Source organism: Meleagris gallopavo, chromosome 16, assembly GCF_905368555.1.
Source record: "Meleagris gallopavo chromosome 16, MGAL_WU_HG_1.1, whole genome shotgun sequence".
Lineage (NCBI taxonomy): Eukaryota > Metazoa > Chordata > Aves > Galliformes > Phasianidae > Meleagris > Meleagris gallopavo.
This window is the reverse complement of record NC_139419.1, coordinates 4,842,564-4,859,759: the sequence shown is the minus strand read 5'-3', so window position 1 is coordinate 4,859,759 and position 17,196 is coordinate 4,842,564. Positions and strand designations below refer to the sequence as shown.

At 55.7% G+C, this 17,196-nt stretch overlaps 1 protein-coding gene across 5 annotated transcripts in view; it reads right to left on the bottom strand.

Annotated features, from left to right (window-relative positions):
• Nucleotides 1-17,196, bottom strand: part of RAI1 (retinoic acid induced 1) — a 59,441-nt gene that overhangs the window by 14,206 nt on the left and 28,039 nt on the right. For 4 of the 5 annotated variants that reach the window (XM_085237457.1, XM_085237455.1, XM_085237460.1 and 1 more), the window contains exon 2: nucleotides 16,259-16,337. The exons of the other annotated variant lie outside the window; for it this stretch is intronic. The gene's annotated coding sequence lies outside the window, so the exon portion shown is untranslated. The remainder of the gene's footprint in view (nucleotides 1-16,258; nucleotides 16,338-17,196) is intronic. 5 annotated transcript variants of the gene reach the window in all.

Here is a 17,196-nt window from a genome sequence, read left to right as displayed (position 1 = left end):
TCCTAACCTCTCGCACCCTGCAAAATCTGCCTGTTCCTTTTGTTCCTGCTGAAAACAGGGGGGGAGGAAAGGGGGAAGGGAGCGGAATTTGGGGCAGGGAACTTCCAAAAGGGATGATTAAGGAGTTAATCTGCCTGAAATAGATAAGGAGCTTAGAGCTGCTGGTATTTTACTGTCCAAGTTTGGATTCAGTGTGTCTTAAACACTGGCTGGAATGTACTTAGATATGACCAAAGTACATGTCCCCCCGAGGAATTACGAGGTTGCCAATTAGATTTGCTTCCCAGATTCACTCAAACCTTCACAAGCTTCTTCAGAGCAGGGAAATTGCTGCCTGTCCCCGGGGAGCAGGGGGAGGCGCGGAGACGCGCTGCCCTCCTTATGAATGAATAAATCACGGCAGCGCGGAGGCAGCAGGGGGGTTCGTGGCAGCACGGCGCTGCTGGAGGAGGAGAGCCGGGGAAGCCGTGGTGGGCACAGGGCATGGTGTGGTGGGGCTTCCCCTGGTGGGCGTGGGGTTGGGGGCTGCTGCGGTGGTGCTGGGGGCTTGAGCACGGAGTGAGGCAGGACAAGGAGAGGGGAAGGAGCTGTGGTTCTGAGCCTGGTGGGGTGCCATGCCATGTTGTTCTGTGCCATGCTGTGCCACACCGTGATGTGCTATACCATGTCACATTGAGCCGTGCCACATCATTCCATGCTGTGCCATGCCACACTGTGTCTTGCCATGTTGTGCCAGGCTGTGCCATGCCATGTTGTGCCGTGCCATCTCACTCTGCACCTTGCTGGGTCACATTATGCCATGCCATGCCGTGCTATTCCGTACCATGCCACATTGTGCCTCGCCGTGCTGTTCCACGCCATATTGTGCCATGCTGTACCATGCCACGCTGTGCCATGCCATGTCACTCCATGCTGTGTCATGCCATGATGTTACATGTCACACCACACCATGCCATGTCATGATGTTCCATACCATGTCACACCATGCCATGCCATGCCATGCCATGCCATACGCACACACACCAGGAGAGCCCTATTGATCATCCATAGGAGCAGCCCCACAGCACAACCCAGACAGGGCACCACCACCCAAAAAGCAAAGCCACCATCACCAACAAGGCAAAGCAGCAACAAAAAGCACCCAGCTTCCAGCACAAAAACACCCCTTTGCCCTCATGTTAACAACAACACTGTTATTTGTAGCACTCCACAACGTACTGAACAAAAGTATCACAGTCTGGGGGCATTGCAGCCCCACTGCAGAGGGGCGGATGGCCCCCGAGCTGCTGGAGCAAAGTTGCAGGAACATCAGCTCGGGATGAAGAGTCCTGGTAACAGTTGCTATGTGAAACATTCAGAGGTGGAATTTACTGTCACAGTTAATAATAGATGAAGGTTTTAGAATGTTTGATGCTTTACATTTTAAGCCGTTTGATTTATAATGTTTCAGAAAAGGAGGGGATAAAGCAGGGGGGGGAAAGGCAGAAGGCAAATGGCAGCGTGTGGTAAACATGTGGGGATGGCCGGAGCTGAGACATGGAAGCATGGAAAGATGGGGCCCGACTGGGACTGATCCCCTCAGCCTCCAGAATGCATTGCCTTTCTTGTTGTTTTCTGTTTTCCTTAAATGGATGCATCTCTTCTCATTATTGACTTGCTGGCGCTGTGCTCCCTCATGCAGGTGTACCTCAAGTGGTCTCCTTAAATAGCAGCACACTGTGCTGGTGGGGTGCGCTGATTGGGAACGTGGTGCCAAAACAAATAGAAGGGTCTCATTCCCCTTCTGTGCCACTGCTGTGCTTATATGAGGGCACAGTGATGGCCCAGACCCTGCTGAGTTCTGTGCGTTGGCATTGCCTGAATGGAAGGATGCTGGGTGGAGAGATGAGGGATGGAGGGATGAGGGATGGAAAGCTGCAGGACAGGGTGAAGGGAGGTTGGGTGGAGGGAATCTGCTTGAAAAAAGGTCACTGAAATCTCCTAAATGAGGATGTCCTCAGTGGGCTGATGCTCTCCATTCTCTAAAGGAGCGGAAAGCGCAGGCACTGTGCACGGACTGCGGTGTCCCTTGGTGCCATGTGGTATCTCCTGATGGGCGGTGAAGCTGTGCAGCACCAGGACGCTGTGGCCCACTGCTCTGCAGTTCCTTTCTCCGGCTTTTCCCAAGTCCTGCAGCATCCCAGCCCTGGCTTGAGAAATGAACACTCGCTCAGGATTCAGTCCCCAGAAGGGAACAGCAAGTGGCAGCAGGCGAGCACCCAGAACTGGGCAGAGAGCCCAGCAGAGCCCTAATCCAATGGGGAAAGGGAACAAGCTACGTTTTCTCCCAAACAAGACTTGAAGCAACACAGAAGAGCCAGAGGAGTCCTGAACACAGAGTGGGCAGTGCACATGTGCCCCCAGCCCAATGTCCATGGGATGTCCCATACCCCAAAAAGCTCCATGGCTGCCACCCGCTCCCTGCACGGACGCAGGAGGTGGCAGGGACACGTTCCTTGCTGTTCCCGCTGCCCCCACATCATCCCCACAGGGTTTGGCATTCCCACGGGTCCCGGGGCTGAGCGGCCCCATGATGTCTCAATTAGGGATTGTGCACCGCCCGATTTACATATGCACAGCCTGTAAGGAGCGGAGTGTCATTTCTTTATAGGGCTCCTTTGACACATGAGGTAGCTCGCCTTAATGAGGGGGATATTCCACAAAGATCCGTTACTAATGGGCTTGAGGGCAGCGAGCAGACGCTTGCACAGCCACAGCCACAGCCCAGCTGGGGTCCCACTGAGAGCCTGGAGGCTCAGCCCCCCCGCTGCCCCCACTGCGGATGGGTTTTGGGGCATTCCAATGGTTCCTTGGCATCACAGAGCAGTGTCACCTCCAGTCTTTGCTTGGCCAGAGAACCAGTTTGCAGAGGCCACTGAGAGCAGGAGCCTCACATTTCAGCATGGCAGCCCTTTCACCCATCCCCAAAACACAGCCTCAGCAGCTCCAGGAGGAGCTCTCCAAGCCAGCACAGGTCCAGCATCCCCAGTACACTGTGCTGTTTCCACTCCAAGCACCAAAAATATTGACATCCCCAACAATTAGCTGCAGGTCAGTTATTGCCAGGACACCTTATTCTCAAAATCCACACAATGGCCTTAAAACACAAACCCCCATCAGATAAGTTCAGGGGTGGCTGCGCATCCCTCCCTGCAGAACCCAAATACATTCAGCGCACGGATGCAGCCCCACTGCCAACCCTGGACCCCCATTAGCAGGAGGTGCTCTGTGAGCCCCCCACCGGCTGCACGGCGTTGGCAGCACCGAGCAGAGCGTCCCAAGGCACTGTCACAAGGCATTAAGCAGCGGTGCTAAAAATAAGCGACGGCAAAAAAATAAACAAGGAAACGGCAAGGCCCTGCCCACCCCCAGCTGGGGGCTTGGCTGGATTGGATTCCCTCCCTCCGCTCCCATATCACCCCGCACACCTTACTGGAGGGATCTGGTGGTGGAGGGGATGAGGACACGGTTGGTGCCCAAGGTTGGAGTGGAGCCACATGCCCGGCTGCAGGAGGATGGTTGGCTTTGGGCACCAGCTGGTGGGATGCAACGAGCAGCGCGTGTCCCACTGCCGTCTCTTGTCCCTGCAGTTCCCTGGGGCTGTAAGCACACAGCGTTGCTCTCGTTCAGCCCCACAGCTTGGGGAGCACGCTGGGCCCCACTGCCTGCCTGCACCCCATGTGGATGTGGGGAATGCTGGCCCCACGCTCCTGGCACGGGATGGACTCCATGTCCGCAGCCAGAGCCGTGCGCCCGCCCCGGTGCCTGGGCTCCGGCTGGAATGAATGCATGCACATACCTCTGCCTCAGCATGTGTGTTTGCTCTTCTCTTCCGCGGCTGTGATTGATTAAAGGATCAGGGACATCTGAGAATGGAGGCAGCAGCGGCAGCAGCAGCAGCAGCTCCCTTTGGACTTGGAGAGCTTCCTTGCCTGCTGCTTGCTGCTGCCGTTGCCTGTCAGGCAGCTTTTAATCAAGGTTTGCTTATATCTGCAAAGGCCTTTCCCAGAGGGATGAAGGGAGGAAAAGAGGGGGGGAGAGTATATTAACATGCCAGCCACCCTCCCTCTGCCTCTCCTTTGTTTATGGAGAGGGTCAGCGCTTGGAAACGTCTGACGGGGACAGGGATGGCGCTTTGGGGGTGCCAGGGGGGCAAGCAGTGTGCTTGAGGATGGGGACAGTGCATGGAGAGAGCAGGGCCCGGCAGCTTGGTGGCCCTGGGTGAGCGGGAGGTCTCTGGTGGGGGACACAGGGACCATCCCAGGTGTTTCCAAATGAGGTCTCAGCTCAGCATCATATGTTAGCTGAGATCAGCATGGCGGGGAGAACCTAGGTGTTGCCATCTGTCCCCACCCCTGCAGAGGGACACGGTCCCTGTCACCCCTCTGTGCCACAACAGCCACAGCCAAGAGCCCTCAGGTGTCCCATGTCCCTTCTGTCCCCAGCAGCAATCCTGGGGTTCCAACAGCACTGAACCCAAAGGGACCTCCCAGAAGAATAAGGAAGGGTTTGGCCATGATGTTGGGATGCTTGCACTGCCCAACCCCAGCAGCACCCATGGATCACCTGCTCCAAGCACACACCACAGACTCCAGGTGCAGGGCACCCAGCCTGGCAATCTGGTGACCTCCAGCCCCGTCCTCTCCATGAGCACTGTCTGTCCCTGCTGTCATTCAAGCGCATCGCACAGGCTCCCCGTGTTACCTTATGGCTCAGCTAATGACCTGCTGCAAGTACGACTTGAAAAACCGCACTCCTCGCCAGCCATTAAACTGGTTAGGACCAGCGGGTCATGCTTTATTGCTTTAATAACTGAGTTTATGAAAGGTCGTCTCATAACTGATAACATGCATAATTTTTGTAACTTAATTAATGCTGCTAATATACTGGAGTCTCCATCAGCTGCTGTTGCAACTGATGTGCAGTTTGCATCCCGAGCGGGTGAGTGCAACCCGGAGCTTGCTGTGCATCGAGGTGTGGGGATGCTGTGCAGCACATCCTCATCCCAACCCCATGGTGCTGCAACTAAGAGCACAGCTTGCACTGACTCCCTGGCTGCAAGGGAACTGCTATGAGTGTGCAGGAGTGGGGATCCCAGCTCCAAACCTGATCGGCCAATGCCTGCAGCAAAGCAATTTCTCTACCTGCCCACATGCTCAGCTGTTGGAGCCAAGGGTGCACACACCGCCTGGGAGAGTTCTGCCCTAGGAAGGATCAATGCCTCTGCACCTTCAGTAAACTCCATCTCTACTGAGATGGGAATTGAGAAATGAGTTTTGCCTCAAGGAAGAATTTGGGGCTGTGCCATAGTGGTTCCCCCACTGACCCCACTTTTCCCAGTGATGTTGCTGGCACGGGGCAGCTCCTGAGTGCCACAAACCAGACACGGCCCCACAGAGCTCAGTGTCAACAAGCAGCCCAGCACTGCATTTGTAAGGCCAACTTCTTCAACAAGAACGCATTTTTCTCATTAGGGAGTGGAAAAATATAAAGGCAAACAGCTTCTTCCCCAGCACCCAAATGCACGCACACCTGGAGGGCTGCAAACAGAGGCAGTTCCAGAGAGCAGAGCCCTGCAAAAATGCTCCTAAATGGAGTGTGGGTGCACACAGCCAGCAGCACACACAGGAGCTGCAAATCCCAGCCTTGCACACTGCACTGTGCTGCTCCAGCTGCCTGCTTAGTTTTGCAAATTCTGGCTGCAAAAAAGCCAACATGTCTGCTGCTGCTGCTGCTGCACGGCAGTGATTGCTCAGCGCTGGTTATCGCCTGCCAGCACAGCACTGCTGCACCGGGGCAATGCAGGTAGATAGATAATTTCCCAGCGAGTTTTCCAAGGCAGTGGGTGGAATCTGCTTGCGTGTGATTAGACAGCTTGCCTTTTTGTTTTCCTTTAGAGAGAAGGAGAAAAAAAAAAAACTAAAAAAAAAAAAAGAGGCATGAAATATGCGGCTTCCCATCCCCTCTGCCCTGCAACACAGCCCTGCACGCATCGCAGAGATGGTCCCTCCGGGACGCACAGCTTTGCCCACACTCTGAGCAATGATCCCGTGGAACGAGGCTGTGATCTGTCATCAATCACTGCGGGCACTTCACCCTCCCTTGCACACTGCGAGAGCGAGCTCCTGGCTCCCAAAATCAAAGGGTGCAGTGTGGGAGGGGTGCTGGAGCCCTGAGTAGGGACATGATGCTGGCAGCCCTCGTGCAGCCCCATGGTGGGAAAGGGAAGAGCCCAGCAGCACTGGGATCGCACAGCAAGGTGGCATCAGGATGAGCTTCCCAGCTGCTCTGCCCTGCCAGGGAAGGCACTGGCTGGGTTGAAAGCTTGTGCTGCCCCTGGGGAGCTTAGCACAGTGTTCCCATCCTGCGTGATCCCGTCCGTCCGTCCATCCGTCTGTCCACAAATACCAATTACGGTTTGGGAGAATGTATATCTGAGATGTGCAAATACAAAAGGCAGGAAATAAAAGTCATCTCTTACCGAAGAGGAGAGGTAACCATGACTACCTGGGACCTCATTTAAAACTGTGCCGGCCGCAGGCTAAAAGGCACCGCTTCCCATTGTTACACGCGTTTACAGAGTGCTTTGAAACCCCCGAGCCCCCCCAAAACCAGCTGGAAAGTACGGCTGGCAATGAGAAATGGGGCGGGGGGCAGGGAAGGGGGGTGATGGGCAAGCTATTTATTTCTGTTTGCAGGTTGGTTCCGCATTCCCCCCCACTACGTGAGCGCTGCAACTTCAAATGAGCATCGCAGATGGAGCAGCGGCGCCGGCGGCATCGTGGCTCCGGCACCACGTGGCCCCGTGGCACAGCCACAACCAGTGACCAACACCCACAGTATGAGTGTGGCTACCATGTGCCCACGGCTCGGTGGCCACCGGTGCCGGCCCCGCCGCAGCGTCTGCTTCCCCACAGGGCCAACTGGGGCATTTTCGGCTTTTTTCTTTCCGAGCAGGGGAACAACAAATGGTGAGGAATGAGTGATGGATCGCCCGTCTGCGTGCACAAACGCCCTTTGATCGGGGACGTGAATGGGGCATTGAGGAGCGGGGCCGCTCCCAGCCTGGGAAGGACGCGGCATCCCAAAGCGCTGAGGTTGTGCCACGTGGCTCCTGAGCTGCCCTCAGCTCTGAGCTTTTGGGGACCCACTGGGAACGTCCCCGCAGGGCCAAGGCACGGCGATCCATCGGGTGATGGATGGTCCCAGCTCCAACCTCGGCATGTGAGCAGTGGGACGCATGGATTTCATACTCATGTACCAAGGATGGGTCAGCGCCAGATGGTGTCACAGCGATGCCCCACTGGGACACCCACACATCACTGCAGTAACAAACTGAGGGCTCAGTGTGGGGTGTGCCCCTGTGCTGGGCTACAGGGAACACATTGGCATGGCACAGAACCCACTGTCCCTGCACCCTGCAAATCCTCATCCGATGAAAGCATCATATAATGCTTTTCTGGGGTAGGGAACGGTGCTGCTGGGTCTGGGGCTGGGGTTATGGGGGTGAGGTCATGGCATGAATGTGAGCTCAGAGAACTGCGCATGCTGGGTAAGCAGGCACAACCCATGGCCCAAATCTCAGGCCACAGCACCGGGCTGCAGGCGGGTGCCCAAGGCAGGAATTATGGTCTGTACAAAAGACAATGACAGTGAATCTTGTTACTGGCTTTTCAACAAACGTAATTCCTTTTTATTAGAAAATTAAAGGGTATGAAAAGCTTTCCAAGGCTGAAGAGCTGAAATGTGCTTTCATAAAATATGCGGCATCTGATAAAACGGATTTGCTGTCTGTCTGCCCCGCTGCCTCCCCTCCTGCTGCTGTTCCCTCTTCTGCCAAAGCACTGACCCCACTCAGCCCCACATCCCTAAATGGGAGCACTGAGCCCATGGGGACCACAACACAGCCCCCCAACTCTTGTATGCAACAGCACCAGTTTCTAATTTTTTAAGCTGAACAGAGCTCTGAATGGCAGTTTACCCCCTCCGGGGCTGCAGGTTATGACTGCTGACCCTAACCATCCCTAGCCCTAACTCCCTAACCATCACCCAGCTAGAACACACAGCAGTTACGGGAAGGTAATGAGAGGTGATAACAGGTAACCAGGGCACTAAGGTAACCCGAGGTATGCCATCTCTTCCCTTTCGTGTTTCCTTCTCCAGGTTTTCCACCACCCCCATGGCCCAAACCAGCTGGCCAGGTTCACGGGCACACAGAGTGTGATAGCACCAGGGCAACGGCACGGCCCCATCCCTGCATCTCGTGTGGGCACAGCACATCTCCAAGGAGGGCTTTTAGCTGTGGTGTTGGGACAGATCACGGGGACAGCACCGTGACACCGTGGTGACCATCACCTTAAGCTGGCAGAGACGCAGGGAGGTGACACAGCAGAGCCACTAATCCCAGCTCCATCCCCAGGTGACTCCACAGAGACACCTGGATGACCCAGGGACGGGGACAGGCCGCCTCCAGCCCGGCCACCAGGACAGGACGGCAGCACCGGCGCGTCCCGGCGTGCCCCCTCCAAGCATCACCGCACCGCAGCCATCGTCCCCTCGAGCACGGTGCCCGCGTGCCGGCGATTACGGCAGGAAGAGCCGTAACGCTACAGCGAGCCTCGGCGCTCAGCCCCACTACAAATCAGGGTCAGGCAGCAGCGCTGTTCGACAGAACCCGCCACGACGTGCTCCTGCTCCTAATGCCTTCCCCGGCACACGGCAGGGACACGGAGCAGAGCGAGACGGGGCCGAGCGCGGCCCCCAGGGGTGTTTTCTCTTCTGTTTGCTCCGGTTTTACCTTTCTACAGCTGCGAATGCGGTTACAACACGTTTGCCGTGCCTATTTTTAGAGCTGCACGTCGTTTCTTCTCCATCGTGAGACAGGAAATGCTGATGGGACCGATGGCTGCGGGGCCATTCGCTCCTCCCCGGATGGTGCCTTCGAGCGGCACCGTGCTCGCATCCTGCACCTCCATTGCAACCAACAGGGGGGAGAAACCCCCAGCCCCCCCAGTTCTTTACTATCCTATGGAACCAGGAGAGTGTGGCAAGCCCGCTGTGCCTCAGTTTCCTCAAAGCAAGCCTTAGAGTAGAGACAACAACCCATCATCACGGACAGCAATGCAGCAGCACCAGGCACAGGGCTGTGCACTGCCTTCCCCAAGCGTTTCCCCACTGCCACCATCCCACAAACCCACATATCCAAAGAAACAATCCGGAGCCGCCGAGCTCCATCCCCTGAGCCGCGTGCCGCCGCCCGTGCCTGGCTCTGAGCGTGGTGTCGGCAGCCAGCGAGCGCGGCCGTGCGGGTACCCGCTGTTTGAATGTCAACACCTCATTTATACATCTTGATTGGCTCTCATCAGCCATGCTGTGTTACACCTGATTGCTCCGAGCCAGCGCGGGGTGCCAGACTGCAGCGCGTAATTTCATTTAATTGGCCCTCCATCCCAAGCAAAATAGAGGAAGAAAGAAACAATAAAGCAACCTCCTCTCCTAAAAGCCATTCAAATCGATGTATTTTTTCGGGTTGTTTTCCCTTTGCAGGTTGGAGGGCTGTGGAAGTCCCCCCGGCGGTGCCGGTCCCCGTGTGCCCTCATTGCGCCCGCTCTCCCACGCGTGTCACGCTTGCCTGTGCGCCTTCTCCTGCACGTTCTAGCAAACCACTGAGGCTGAAATTTCAATTAAGAAAGAGAAATAATTACCCGCCGCTCCACATTTCCTCTAAAATGGTAGCCAATGCCAGCCAGCCGAGTCATCGCCTCCCGCTGCGGCTTGGCGCGCGCCGGCGGGCTGCCGTCCCAGTGACATTTTCAGGATAACACCGGTGGCTGAAGCCTAGCCCCAGTCCACAGCTCTGCTTGGGTTCACCCCATTGGGGTTGCAAAAGCTGCTTGGAGGGTGCTGCGGCATTCTACAGGCATCCCTTTTCGTCAGCCAGCCCGTAATAGTTGGGGTAGCTCCAGGCCTAAGGCATGACCCCACTGTATGTCCCTGCAGTCTGTCTCAGCCACCTAGAGGTGCACACAGATGCATCCATCAGGGGTGAGCCATGCACAAAAGGGTTCATGCCCGGGATGGTTCACCACCACACAAGGAAGGTTCATCACACCGGGTGAGGAAAAAAGCAGCACAGTGCTCTCAGGTTTTAGCACCTTGCAGGACTACAGCTCCCATTTCACATGCAGTGCCTCTCCTGCTCCATCCCCCATGCATCCCGGGTGCCCAAGCAAGAAAACGGCAGCAGAACGATGCTAGGGGGAAATGGGTGCTCCCTGCCCCCAGACAGATACAAATGTGCCCCTGCCCAGCAACTCCACGGTAATATGCTTGTGCTATCATGTGCTACAGGAGCTCTACCTTGAATGAATAGTAATTACGCTCCGACAGCCCCAGCTGCCTGAGGAGCTCAGTGCGTGCTGCAGGGATTAATGCTGCTGAGGAACAAGGTGGGGTGGGGGCCTCAGTGTGCCCCAAACCCAAGCCAACAGCAGAACCCCACTGCTTTACCCTCTGCCACCAACAAGGACGACACCTCATCCTCTCTGGATCTGCACACTCTACTTCCCCTAAACCCATGGGACCAGGAGAAGGGGGGATACAAAAGCTGGCAGCCCCGTGACCCCCCAGTGCAGCGATCACAAGAGCAGGAAAGCAGCAACCTCAGGCTGCAGATTATCCCTGCAATGCACAGGGAGGCAGCAGCCTCCCCCACAGTCAGCATCTCACTGGGGACCACCCAGGCAGCCTCACATCCACCCTTATTCCCACCCCAGTGTTCCAGGGGGGCACAGCACAAGGGAGGGGCTCTGCCCAAATTGCAGTGTTCTCCCATGGACCACATTCCCTGCTTTTCATGGAGGAGCTGGCCGGCAGCCCCCGCTCTGCCCCTGCGTCCCTCCCAGCGGATACGCTCCCAGCACAGCTTCCAGGCCTTCACCCCTTTTGCAATGGTGATTTACGCCCTCTGACCGAGCTCCCCCTTTTAAATCAGGCTGATCAATAGCACAATCAGACAATCCTTTTAAGAAACTATCTCATCCGATCCTTCTAGCCAATGATCCCTGCTCTGTGCTGCTCTCAGACACGTCGCACCGGGGCAGTGGGAGCAAGAAAAGCCACGGAGGCAAAGTTGGGTTTCCCCAGTCAATGCAAACCCTCCTGATGCGCAGGGGTAGAGATCCAGAAATGCCAACCAGTCGATTCCAAAAGCCATCACACCACAGCCCCCCACGGCACCCCCATGTCATCCCTATAAGCTATATAAGGGACCTGATCTGGTTGGGAAGAAGTGGTGAACTGATCCCACCGAGCTCCAGAAGGGCTCTACCAACACTGGCTGCATTTCCACTGAACTGCAAAGCACCGGGTTAACAGGCAGAGAGGGAAGCATCAGAGAACGCTTTACATCTTCAAAGTAAATCAGCTCCTGGAACAGACGCGCTTGGTGGCCGAGTGCCCCCTGCTCCTTTGTGTGCACACGGCTTTTGGCATTTATTACGCTGCTGGAGAACGATGCTGCGCTCTCACCTTGGGGCTGTCCCTCACCCCCACGTCCCCATTGCCATGGGGCACCAACATGCCACCCCCATGTCCCCATCCCCATCCTGAAGGTGACACCAGAGGCAGGATGGTGGGTCAGGACCCCGCAGTGCCTTTGGGACTGGTGACAGTCATGGTGAAGGACATACTCTGATAGGACCACGCTCTGCTCCAGAGAATGTACCCTGGTGAGAGGGCAGTGGTGTTAATGCCCTACAGCTGCTCTACTACTCTACAGCTCCTATAGCACTGGTCATGTGAAGGACACACTTCTATAGGGCTAATGGGGTCGAGGCTACAGCACGATGCTGAAGGACGGCGCGCGGGGATGACGAGCCAGAGCTGGCCCATCGAGTACCCAACCGTGAATATTTTTAATTATTTTTTCCTCCTGTGTTTCATTTCCATGCACACACCACCTGGAAGCACAGCTCAGATGGGACCCACACAAGAGCACGCCCAGCACACAGGACAGAGCAGCCCCTCAGTTCCTCTGCATGACCACAACCACCAAATAGGGATGGGACATCCCTCCCAGCCACAGCGTGAGCACCGGGTGCACGTTTCAGTCACTGCCATGGGTGCAGTGGGAGCACCCCATTACAGCAACCCCCGTGGTAAATGTGATAGAACAGATCTGCGCATACTGACAATGCGTTGGCACCAAGGATACAACCAGTTGGGATTTTCACTCTGTTCCACCACTCAGGTATGGTGCAGCCATGGCACACCCATGGGTTTCCATCAAGGCAGGAATCCAGCAGAGCGCACACAAGACCTTGAGCCACGTGGATGTCCAATGGTTCTCCACCAACATCACCGAGCTGTGGCTGACCCACGAGCCTTCTGAACAGTCCAAAGATGGCCATGTGTTGGCACACGATAGGGACCTGTCCTTCGGGGATCTCCGGGTACAGCGCCATCCATCCCCATTTTTCTCCCTTCGCTTGGGATAAAATGGGGGTGAGATGGGTTTGGGAGGAAGCAGGAATTGCCTTCTGCCATTTCCAGTCTTTGATAGGCAAGTGGGATGCGAGCAGAAATAACTCAATCAAGGCAGTGCAATTTTTAATTAATTTGTGGAGCCCTTCGCCAGCTGATCGCCTTGGAGACAAAAGGGAGGACTCTCCTTTAAGACTGGTGTGTGCCTGGTACTCTGAGCCTCCCCTTTTCACCAGTGCATCTCTGGTCTTGAAAGCTGCACAAAAGGAAGAATTCCTTGATCTTTTGCCTTGTCTTTTACTAAGACACACGAGGGGGAGCTGGGCTGGATTCTTTTTCGTTGTTGTTTTTAAGGATTTTTTTTCTCCTTTTTATTTTGGAGAACACAAGAAAAAACCTCCTCCCCCAAAAAAACGCACGCAGAGAGGGGTGGGAAAAAATGGAAAAAAAACAAAACCAAACCCACAACCTCAAGCCAAAGAGCACAGAGCGTTTCCCTGCTCCGCCAACACCTCCTGCCCAGCCTGCTCCATCCCCAAGGGGAGGGAGTTGAAAGGTTCACGCTACATCAAGCGGTGAGTAATGCAGCGGGAGGCTCCTGCCGTGCTCAGGGACGGCCCCTCACCCCCCGCGCTGCCCCCAGCCCACAGGGGGGTCATGCAGACCCCCCCCCATCCCCGCTGCCCCTCCAAGTGCAAGTGCGACGCAGGAAGTTCGCAGCAGTGACTGACTGACGCTGCAATTATTGCTGGTCAGCTGCAGGTTGGCTCTTGGCTCCATCCAGCAGCCGTCCTCCAGCCAGCAGCAGCTCCCCCAGCATGGTGCTGAGATGGAGGAGATGTGTATGCCCTGACAGTGCAGTCTACCTACCCCAAAAGGTGCCCAGGACCTTATATTTTATTTCGGGATGGTGAGGGTGTGTGGGCTGGGTAAAGCTTCTCAAGCACTGAGCTCCTATTAAAGCCACAGAGTCACAGAATCAGTGAGGTTGGAAAAGACCTCTACAAGTCCAATCAGCCCAACCATCAACTCATCAGCACCATGCCACCAAACCATGCCTCTAAATAGAATCAATTGCTGTGGTTGCAAAAGACCTCCAAGACCATGAAGTCCAACCATCAACCCACCGCCACCACGCCACCAAACCATGTCCCTAAAAGGCATCACAGGCAGCAGGAGCTCTGACACCAGAACAGAACCAGAGTGCTCCTGGCAAAGCCCCCAATGCAGGAGTTCCAGATCCTGCCCTGAGCACCTTGAGACCCATGTTTCCCTATCCCTGCTGCAGGCAGCCACCGAATGGGGACAGTGACCTGGGTCTGCAAAGCCTGGTGACATCTTGTGACCGCCACTAAGCACTGTGGATAAGGATCTGAGGTCCAAAATCAAAGAACTGAGCCCAAAGGTGCCGACACCTGGTGATGAGAGGAGTGGCAGTGATGGAGGGCCCACAGTTCCTGGTGCAACATTGCCATCGCAGCCATCAGGAGTTCTGGTGTCTGGGTCACCGCTTGGCTCCTAGCATGTCTCACCTCTCCATGGCAACAAAGGCCACTCAGCAGGAGCTGGGGGTGACGAGACCCCTACCTGTTCCCATCCTGAATTGTTGAGTGATGGAGAAAGGGGCACTTTGGGTGCGCAGAGGGTCTGTGTGCCTTTGGCACTGGATATCCCCACTAGGTGCCATCCTAACTAAGCAACATCACTCCCCCTGCACAAAGCAGTCACACAGCCCCCTGCACTCTCCTCCATCAACATGGCAGCATCCTGCAACCTGGGGGTCCCCCTATGGCCTCATCCCACCAGCACTCATCTCACAGCCTGGAGGTCCCACACAGACGAAGCCCCACAGGCTGCAGCACTCCGGGAGGGTCTCAGCCCCACATCCTACAGCACAGCGTGTCTGCCCACCCATGGGAGCCCAGCATTGGAGCCCAGGGGGGGTCCTCACCCCAATGTGGGGGCACCATGGCACGCAGCCCCAAACCGTGCAAAAGGCGCACAGCATGAATAACAAAAGCAGCGATCAGTGACGGCTCTCCCAAGGGGCTGTAAGTTCTTCAATTAGAGCTCTCATTATAGGAACGAGAAACTCCACTCCGTCTTCTGTACAGAGAACACTTTTTTTTTTTTTTTTTTCCCTCTCCCCCCCTTCTCTTTTATAGAAAAAAGGGAGGGAGGGAGGGAGAGGAAGGCTGCATCTCTAATGCAACAGACAGGTCTGCTGAGATTCACTTTGGCTCTTATTTTGACTTTCATCTCAAAGAGCTGCCCTGGGAATCCATTAAGTCCAATTTAAATCGGCTCTCCGCCCTCACGGCTTCTCCCCGCCTTCCTCTCCCCCCCCCCCCTCCCCTGAGCTCTCTTCTCCCCCTCAATGCAAACAAACACAAAGCGAGGGCCAAGGGCAGCCCCCCACAGACCCCCCACCCCACTTCCACACCAATAAACCCAAACCCGGAGAACCCCCAGCTGTTCTCTGATGCCACCACAGTGCTTCAGAGGTGCTCCCCTTCCCCACCGTGGACACGCGTGGGGGTATTTCCATTTTATCTCTTTATTTTGGGGTCCAGTTGGGGGTTTTATCATAGCTCTATCATAGCTCCATGAAAGCCAGCGTGGGGTGGATGGAAGCACTGTGGGTTCTGCTAATGGCACTGCTCCTTCGCAGCCAGCGAGGACAAACCCAACACTTCCTTCCATCCATCCATCCTTCCATCCATCCATCCATCCATCCATCCATCCATCCATCCATCCATCCATCCATCCACGCCACCGTTCCAGCCCTGCTTCTGTCGGATAAGCAGTTTTCCAGCCCTCTCCCCCCACCCCCCGCAACGCACACGCTCTGCATTGCATCCTATTCAGATGTTTTCAATCATTGCCATTTCGGTATTTAAAACAAAAGCGCGCACAGCCCCCCCTCCTCCCCCCCCTCCATCACCGCCACGCTCCGCTCGGAGCCCTCTCTCCGGGTTTGTTTGTTTATGGATGTCAGCGATGGTCTGGGGATCCATACGGGGGATGAGGGAGCGGGGAGGGGTGCGCGGTGGTCCCGCTGTGGGCTTTGGGAGCAGCGCCAGATGCTGGATGCGTGGGGCCGCCAGCACCCCAAAAAGCGAAGGGAGGCTCGGGACAGAGCAGCTCTCACACGTGCAGACGGCGGCGGGGGCAGCGAAACGCCGCACAGCAACTTTTGCAAGTGGCCGAGAGCGCCCAGCCCTCCCCACGGAGCCGCCCCGCAGCCCCCCCGCCGTTATGGCAACTTCCCCAAAAGTAGCAGCAGGATGAGGCGGGCGCATCCTCCCTGCGCTGAGATACAGTGCCCTGAGCCTGAGCCGCAGCTTTGTTCCGTCCGTCCGTCCGTCCGTCCGTCGCAGGTCGGTGGCATTTTGCTTTGGACCGGTTGCAAATTTCTTTATGACTTCCAGCAAAAGCTGAGCAGCCCCCTCTGCTCCCAGGGGCAAGCAGGGCACATGCACCCATGCACACACACACACACACACACACACACACACACGTCCACCCATGCACACACACATGTGCACATACACACGTATGCACATGGACACGGACACACGGATTCAGACCCCCCCTGCAAACTCCACCACACACACACACACACGAGTTGCACCAGAATACAAACAAACCCTGAAAAATCCTGCTCCCCATCCCCCCGGTTCTGCTACAGCTCCGATAAAAAGACAGCAAAAAGCACAAAGATGTGCAACAATACCTGCGATGCTCCGTGCTCTCTCCTCTCTCTCCCGCTGTCTCTCTCCTCCTCTTCCAGAACACAGTAGCCAGATTAGATCCTTAGGAAAAAAAATGTGAGAAATAGCACAATTCTCCTTTTTTTTTTTTTTTTTTTTTTCTTTCCCTTCTCAGCAGCCCTTCCGAGCTCCTTCACTAACCATTATTCATAGACCACTAGGGGATATAAGGTAATTAGAAACGGCCCTATAGCATCCAGCCTGAAAATGTAATGCCAGCGGTAGGAGTGGTGGAGGGCTCTGGCTGCGGGCGGCTCCAGCAGACAGCAAAGTGCGCGGTGGAGCGATAGGGACGAGGTGAGGAGTGGGGCGGAGGAGAGGGCGAGCGGCGTCCCCGCAGCGCAGCGGGGCGGCCGAGGGGCTCCGTGTGTTTGGGTTTGGGGTTGGCTTTTTTTTTTTTTGGGGGGGGGGAGGGTGGGGGGAGTGAGGTGGTGTTGGTGGTGTTTTGGGGTTTTTAAATTTTTTTTTTTTTTTTTTTTTTTTTTTTCAGAGCGGGTCGCCGCGCGCTGGGTCTGTGCGTGTGTGTGTGTGTGTTTGTGCCAGGAATAGCAATCAGCAGCGGCAGCACACAGAGCGCAAAAATGCCATCATGCAGGGTCAACAGAAAGCTGCAGACATTTTTTTCCTTTTTTTTTTTTTTTTTTTTTTTTTTGTAGGCTTAATCCTCCAGAGCGGGGGAGAGCAGAAAGGAGGAGGTTGCCACCTCCTTCCTCATTTCGATTTTTTTTATTTTTATTTTTATATTCTTTTTTTTTTTTTTTCCCCCTATTTTTTTTCTCTCTCCCAGCCTCACGGCGTCACATTAAAGCCCACCAACCCCGCAGCACCGCGACCGGGGGCTCAGCGGGAAGGGGAGGGAAGGGGGGAGGCAGTGCATAGAAGGGGGGGGTGGAGGCAAATG